This window comes from Sinocyclocheilus rhinocerous, unplaced genomic scaffold, assembly GCF_001515625.1.
Source record: "Sinocyclocheilus rhinocerous isolate Xijiao unplaced genomic scaffold, SAMN03320098_v1.1 scaffold388, whole genome shotgun sequence".
NCBI classification, from domain to species: domain Eukaryota; kingdom Metazoa; phylum Chordata; class Actinopteri; order Cypriniformes; family Cyprinidae; genus Sinocyclocheilus; species Sinocyclocheilus rhinocerous.
Genome location: NW_015650020.1, coordinates 268,259 through 276,313, shown reverse-complemented (window position 1 = coordinate 276,313; position 8,055 = coordinate 268,259). Strand labels below are relative to the sequence as shown.

General features: G+C 37.1%; 1 protein-coding gene across 4 annotated transcripts in view; it reads left to right on the top strand.

The window, feature by feature from the left end:
- Window positions 1-7,239: 7,239 nt before the first annotated feature.
- LOC107711399 (zinc finger E-box-binding homeobox 2-like) overlaps window positions 7,240-8,055 on the top strand; it is a 53,277-nt gene continuing 52,461 nt past the window's right edge. For 3 of the 4 annotated variants that reach the window (XM_016516389.1, XM_016516390.1, XM_016516386.1), the window contains exon 1: window positions 7,318-7,471. The gene's annotated coding sequence lies outside the window, so the exon portion shown is untranslated. The other variant, XM_016516388.1, reaches the window with a different exon arrangement.

The window sequence follows — 8,055 nt, the reverse complement described above, 5'->3', positions numbered from 1 at the left end:
TTGAGTATCCGGCCTTCTTTATCGGCAAACCTGAGGGCAGCTATGACAGGCCTGAGGAAACACCAGAGACCAGCTCAAGAGTAAATTTAGCCCTGACCTGACAGCCTGTCTCTTTGTCTGCCTGACAGGAGCTCGACACTTCACTCTGGGCACCATTGATTACGATTCTGAGCTCATTGTGGCTTCTGTGTCACTTGAAGTGATATTACTCGAATTCTTCCTCTCTCAACTGTCTTCGCCTCTGCCCTTTACTGACAACAACATGAACTAAGTTTCATTAGCGCAGGTTTATTTGCTGGTTCATCTTAAAAGAGAAATAGCTTTCAAATATGAATGTGACATGAATGTTAATTTCTCAACCTATTCATAATGACTTCCCCTAAGGTTGGCAACAGGTTACTGTAACTTTTACTTGAAACTTTTCAAAGATGGATCATGTTCTTCTTTTTTTCACTTTTGCATTGAACACTAGAGTTTTGATATGCGTTGTCACATTGCAAAGTATGAAAGCAAAATTGATGATTCTTAGAATTTTCTTACATTCCAGTATATTTGTGGACACATGTGAAAACCAATAATTTCTTCTAAAATCAGTCATTGTTCTAATTAATAGCTCATTGGTCAGAAGCCATAGACACATGAAAGAGTAAACATTGGTAAATGAGTGATAAGCACAAAAAAATAAATAAATAAAACAAAATGTATTTATTTAATTAAATCATTTATTTTAGGAATTTCATATATACCCTTTAATTAATGGAATAGCACAGGGATTACAAGAAAAATCAATAAATGAAACTAATTGTCCAAAACATTGTTGACCCCTGCTCATGCTCATGTTGCAGATTCTTTACAATCAAAACAGTCTGTTCAGATGTATCAGCTACCATTGCATATTTTCCAGTAAGAGGTTTCATTACCTTTTCTGCGTAATCATGACCTTTGAAGCACACTTCAGCACTTTAGCTCATTTACCTCTGCTCAAGCACTGTTGCTGCAGGTTACATATTTTTTCTACACTTCCTGCTGTTATGCACAATTTTGTTTTTCTCTTTGCACTGGTAATTATACTTTTTCCTCTTTTATCTTAATTCAAATATTTATTTAGTTAGTCATTTAGTTATTTTATCATACTTATTTAATATATCTAGCATATTTATTTAAAATAAATTAAAATAATTTTAATTTAAAATGAATTTTCAATAAATGAATATACATTTTTTTTTCAATAAACTTTGAAACTGAACTTTGCAGACTGTTGATGTGCTCTTGATAAAGACATCTGCTGCTTGTGTGGCTCTCCCTCACATCACTATTCTTGTTTGTCTGAATGAAGAGAACAGAAAACTCCCATCTCTCTTTCAGAACAATGAGCAAGGTTTGACTCATTGAGGTGATCACTAATGGATTGCACTGTGCCTCTAAAAATATTTAATTTTTTTTTTTTTTTTCAAAACAGAAACTGGTTTAAATTGATATTAACTGTATTTTCATGACACAAACAGATCAGATTAAATCAGACTAAAATTTTGTTATATGGAAAATAAAATAACCATGTATCAGAGAGGAAAATACAAAATAATTTTTAATGCATGTGAATTTGTTTATTTGTTTTTCTTCAGGAAAACTTTGCAGATTCACACATATTTTATTTATTTATGTTTTATTACATCACAACATTCCCATTATGAATTAATTCCTGCAATCAGAACAGTACAGGTCAGTAAAACTATAATTTTTAGAATTAAAATTTTATCCAGCATATCATGAATTGCAATTATTTGATTCCAAATAAAATTTGATATTTGGATATTTTATAATAAATTTCCTATATATCATAACTTTATTCTTTCAGACAAGCCTTCATAGCTAAAATGACTATGTTGTTGCCACAGTTCATGACGGCATTGTCAGCCTTTGAGTCACCAAGAATGATCAAGACTCTCCTGCTTAGCAAAAGACCTTGTGGCATCTTGTGTCTAGACTGCCCAACTGTAGTACCTGTCTTGTTGTTGTAACTTGCACATTCTGCATTATCCATGTTTGAGATGTCATATTTTCCATTGTAGCTGACTGCATTTTTATCTTTTTTGTTGTTGTTGTTACCAGATTTATTTATAATTTATTTTATTTAGAACATTTATTTTTCATCATATAATAAAAGATGATATTTTTAGTTTGTATTTGCATATGGAACATTAAAATCAGTATTTTAAGAATTAAGATTTAGTTTATTGGATCGTTTCTATATTCTCAAATTTTAAAAGTAACCATTTTTGGTAAAAAAAAAAAAAAAAGGAGTTGTCTTGTTCAATTGACATCATCTGCCAAGAAAAATCGAGTCTAGGTGTGTTGTGGCAGGGATTTACTGATACAGCTTATGTTAGGCATCCTGTCAGGGAGCTCATGATTGTGTATGTGAGTGTGTGCACGTGCGTATGTGTGTCTGCATGCATACGTGTGTGTGTGTAAACGTGCATCTGAATGTCACCACCTGGCACGAGTCACGTGGGCCCCACGGTTTGATAGACCCACAACAGGTGTGTGGAGGCACAGCAAACACCCTTGACTCCTGACAGGTGTTGAAGTTTGGGTTTCAGCCCAGACTGCACTGCATTTGCTTGTGACACTCACATTAGTCACTGAATTGCTGGCCGGACCTCTAACTCTAATAGCCAGCTAGGTATACTAATCCCTCCATGGGCCATAAATGTTAATAGCTTACTAGGTATGGTAATCTCCAGTGGTGACATTTGGTCTACCTTAATCTGAAGATGTATTCGAGGAGGAGGGGTAGAGAGAAAAGGATGGAGGGATGGTAGAATAGATGGATGGGTGGAATTACAGCGATCGTAGTGGGGCACAGGGAAGTAAAATGTATAATTTGGCTTAACCCACGACATCATACTCCTGTGCGTGCTGGGGGGTCCAAATCCAGTAGGCTGTGGGGGGTCCAAATCTGAGGCTCTATGGGTAAAAATCATAACAAGCACTAAGAGTAAAAGACAATGCTATTTTAATGATCCTGTACAGTACAGAATTTGCTCATTTGTATGTAACATGATGGTTGTTGTGGGAATATGACAAAAAAAAAATAATATATATATATAAGATAATGCCAGAAATAGCTGATGTCACTATGGAAGCCCATTTCTGCCTTGGAGTAAAAAAATAAAAAGAAAGAAAATGTCAGCTTTTTATCTCACAATTGTGACTTTATTCTCGCTATTGCAACTTTATATCTCCTGATTATGATTTTATATCTTGCAGTGTGACTTTTTATTTCACAATTGTGACCTTGTTTCTCTAAATTGGCTTTATAAATTCCTATTTTGACTTTGTATGTCGAAATGTCAGTTATCTTACAATTTACGACTTTATTTCTTGTAATTGCAACTTTTTATTTATTTATCACATCTCCTAATTACTTTTTTAAATTATTTACTTTGAGGTGGAAACAGGTTTCTATTCATTTACCATCAAGCCACTACAGCCATGTGTGTGTGTGTGTGTGTTATGTATGTATGTATGCATGTATTATTCCAGTCATTTAGAGGTAAAAGCAAAAGTTTTGACCGTACAATAAAGTTACAGAAAGAAAGTGCTAGTACATAGAAATGCTGCAATTGCGTAGTCATAATGTCTGATTTATTCATGGAAACACATGCCATTTACAGGAAGGCCTCTAAACAGGAACCTGGTCAGGAAAAGAGCTGTTGCACCATATTAAAGCAGTAATCAGAAGAAAAGTGAATCATACAGGGGCAAAGGTGTGCCTCCCATCTGTGCGGTCCTGATGTCTTTCAGAGAGGGTCAGGAGGTCACAGTCCTGCTGCACACTGTAAGATTCGGAATGAAGAGTCTGTTATGTTCAGATCAACAAATCACAGTATACACAATTGCATATACACCTTAATGCACTCACTTTTCAATACAAAAATGAGACCCTGAAGTTGTTTTAGCACAAGACTTGATATCAGAATGATTTATAAGCCTCTGACAAACATGGTCAAGATCGTTACACAATTAATAGCCCCTTAACACTAGTCTTTTCTAAGACACGAGTGTAATCACGTCACAGAAACTCATCCAAAAGCACTAATCCTCCTTTATTTTGTAAGCTGATAGAGCGACCATATGCCCCTACATATCACACACTCAATTTTAGGTGAAACCAAGCCCTGACCTCCCCTCCCCAAAATAGTGTTATATTTCCAAGGTCTAATATTAATCTGTACTTTTCCCCCCTCAGGATTAGGCCACAGCACTCCCCCACTCTTCTCTTTTCCACTTAGACCGGTGTTATTGCCATAGATGCACTCAGATTAGTCATGTGTTTATGTTGACAGCGGCTGTAGCTGGATTAGGTCATGCTTGTGGGACGAAGGGGAGGGATGTCTGTGTCCGCCTGCATGCTCATCAGGGGCCCCCATCTCGTTTGACCTGCACCTATAGTCTCCCCATGCTAAACTGACAATAGGTCGGGCAAGACCCTCGCCACATGCAGACTTCCATTGTCCTGAGACGTAGAGTGGCCCAGACACAGAGGGGGTGGAACGGGTGCAGCTTGATGGAAAGAGAGTGGTGACAATGAAAATATGGGACCGAGCAACATCATAAAGGTATTATGAAAGTATTTTGAAGAAAGTTTGAGTCACAAATTCCAAAGCAGTTGTCCTTTTTATGACAGTGTCAGACTGCAACACATGCAATATTAATAAAATGCATCGTTTGGGTGGGGGGGATCTTTTTTTCCAGTGTCTCACCCTGGTGGGTAGTTCATACAGAGATTGTGTCTCTTGCAATGTTGCAAGATGTACTTAGGCAACAGTATGTGTTAGTGTGCGTTGGTTTGTTGGGGAGGTGACTAGGAGCTCACGTGGTCACAGTATGTTAAACCTTTCCTCAGGTTTTTGTTGACTCATTCTCTCAGTTCTCTTTTATATTTACAAGAATTTGCTGATTTTTAAACTAACTTTGCCTAGACTAAACCGTGTCACTCTCGTCTATGTGAGGGGCTAATGGCGCTGTAGATGATGTGGCAGAACTTCCCTCTTTCCATCCTGTGCCCACAGGTATTTTGTCAGCAGTCTATGTTCTGTGTTTTTGTGGCATAATCAGGCCTAACTAGTTGTTCAGTACTAGAAAAGACTCCGACCATTCGGTGTTGTCTTCTCCTTGACTTTTTCCATCTGAAAGATCAACGGTAGTGGTCTCTGATGTCCTGTCAAACATTATTGGTAAAACTATATCGAGTGGAAGCATTTTCTGCTTTCAAGTTTTCTGAAAGCAGTAAACTCCCCCTGACTGATGATGCAACAGGAGGTTTTGCTCTCTGTAAATGCTGTGGTAGTTTGATTTGTTCTCAACACTCACTGGTTCTTCAATGGTTAATGTCATTCTTTTTTTTCTGCCAATTCACACTTGATCAATAGTTGACAGAATAATTAAATATTTTCTATTTTTATTTATTTTTTTAAGATATTCCTTTTTTCAGTGATGCCAAAACAAATATCTAAATAGCAGTAATGATTAAGTCCTAACAATTTAACAAAAGTACATTCAGGGCAAACGATGAAGAGAGCAGAGGAATCTTGTTATAAATGAGACAAAGGGATCATTTGGGAACAGAAGTATGTGGGTGAAATGTAAGAATATGAGGTCACGTTGGTTTCTATCATTGTGAATGGCAGTTGGAGAATCAGGAATTGAATATATGCCGTTTTATCCTCGGAATGTATTAGTGAGAAATCTCGCGAGGGGAGCTGATTCCAGTCAAAGTGAATGAGTAATACAGCAGAACTTCTGCTACCAATTGACACAACAGCACACACAGAATGGTTAGCTGAGCACCGTCCTTGTTATACTCGATTCTTTCGTTTACTTCTCCAGAAAATAGGTAATAGTGTCTCAGAATACAAAATAAATAAATAAAATAAAAAATAAAAAATAATCGATACAAATACATTTCTAGGCTAGGGTTTTATTCTCTCGACTATATGATCCAATTTCACGCCATTCGTTTACTTCTCCAGAAAATAGGTAATAGTGTCTCAGAATACAAAATAAATAAATAAAATAAAAAATAAAAAAATAATCGATACAAATACATTTCTAGGCTAGGGTTTTATTCTCTCGACTATATGATCCAATTTCACGCCTCACTCTACAGCGGCACAAACACGCATTCATAAAAATAAAAATGCATAAAGAGGGAAAAAAGAGTGCAGTCAGCGTCTAGTGTTCCCATGCTTTATGAAGAAAAAAGTAATATTGAATATTATATTAACACTTTATTAAAAAATAAAATACGTATTATTATTATTATTATTATTATTATTATTATCATTACTGTTAATATTATTATTATTATATGCGTCATGAGCAACGAGGAATTTCCAAGCTAGTGCGCAATGCTCAAGCAATGTCTAAATAAATGTATCGGTTAATATAAACGCCTCTAGTGAAATCCAGTTGGTCTTTAATGAGTACATCAAACAGCACTGACATTTTATTGGTCAATTAGTAATCCATACAAAAAACAAATGCATGAATTTAGGGAGGGTAAATTTCTTCACACTGTACCAATCAGAGTGCTTCTAATAAATCAAGGAGTGTTGTATTAAAATGAAAGATTAAGGGCTAAAGAAGACTGAGCGAAGTGGGGAACTGTTTGAAAAAATATCGAGATTTGTTGTTAGCTTAGATTTTGGTGGAAATAATTGATTCTTGATCGCCTGCTGCAACGAATTCATCACGTCTGGCTTGAAATATGCAACATAAATTCACTACACTATCACTTTTAATTGCACTGTGCACCCTGGAGCCCGTTAACAGTCCGTATTTTATACAGTGAATCACATATAAGACATAGGCGTGCAAATATGCAACATTCATCACCGCGCAAGGCAAGAAGTAACAATGAAATGTCAGGTGAAAGAGCGCGCGCACGCACACACCACATACAGGTGAGCTACCTGTCAGATCACTCCAGCACCGGCAGCTTCTCATGCATCCTTTCAGCTCTTCTTCCTTAAGATTATGCTGTCGATGCTCGAGTTGTAGCCATTCTTGCTCTGCTCCGCTTACAGGATAGAATGTCCACTGCCTCACCTTTCCAAAGTCCCACCTGTGTTGCAGAACGATAGACGCGAGCACCTGATGTGGTTCATCAGACGACCTCAGTGTTTCTCCATCTATCCCAACGTGTAAAGATAGGTGGCGTGTGTGTCAGAGTCTCGGAGCGCAAAAGTAAAAGAGAGAGCGCAGAAATGTCATCTGAAGAGGCGGAACACGTCAGTGCGTCCTCAGGTTTGTTCCGTGTTGTGGCTCACAGAGATCAGTCCAAACCTGTCCATCAGGAATAACGGTCCCTCATTATAGAGCAGAGTCCTCCTCAGCGCTCCAAACATCTCTGTGGCGTTTGCCTCCCCTCTAACCGGCTCTTTGGGGAATTTTCATATAGAATCGGGTAGGTGAGCCTGTTTCGTGTGTACTTGAGTCCTTGTGGATGCTTTTTATACACCCTATTTGACTTTTTAACCCCCTCCCGAATATGAGATTGCAATCAACTTGGCTTCAGCCGGCGCAGGTGAGAAAGGTGCGCGCGCCTCACGGATGCTGACACACCGGCAGCTTCACGCAAGGATGATGATGATGATGATGATGATGATGTCGCTCGTTAAATTTATTAGTGCATGTTTACGTGTCTCTCATAAACGGATGCTTTCCCTTTAGACAACAACATAAGAACCCTTTTCTGATCCGCATCTCTTAAGTCTTATTTTAGTTGTTAGGTACACGAGTTTTAGTCTAAATATTTTAACATATTTGATTGAAAAAAAAAAGCTGTAAAAAAAAAAAAAAAAAAAAGCCAATACAAATAATAAATAAAATATTGCAATGCAAATAAATAATAAAGGCAACAAAGATAAATCATAAACATGAATTTAAATGAACACTCCACTATTTTTGAAAATAGGCTCATTTTCCTACTCGCCTAGAGTTAAACAGTTGAGTTTTACCGTTTTCGAATCCATTCAGCCGATCTCCGGG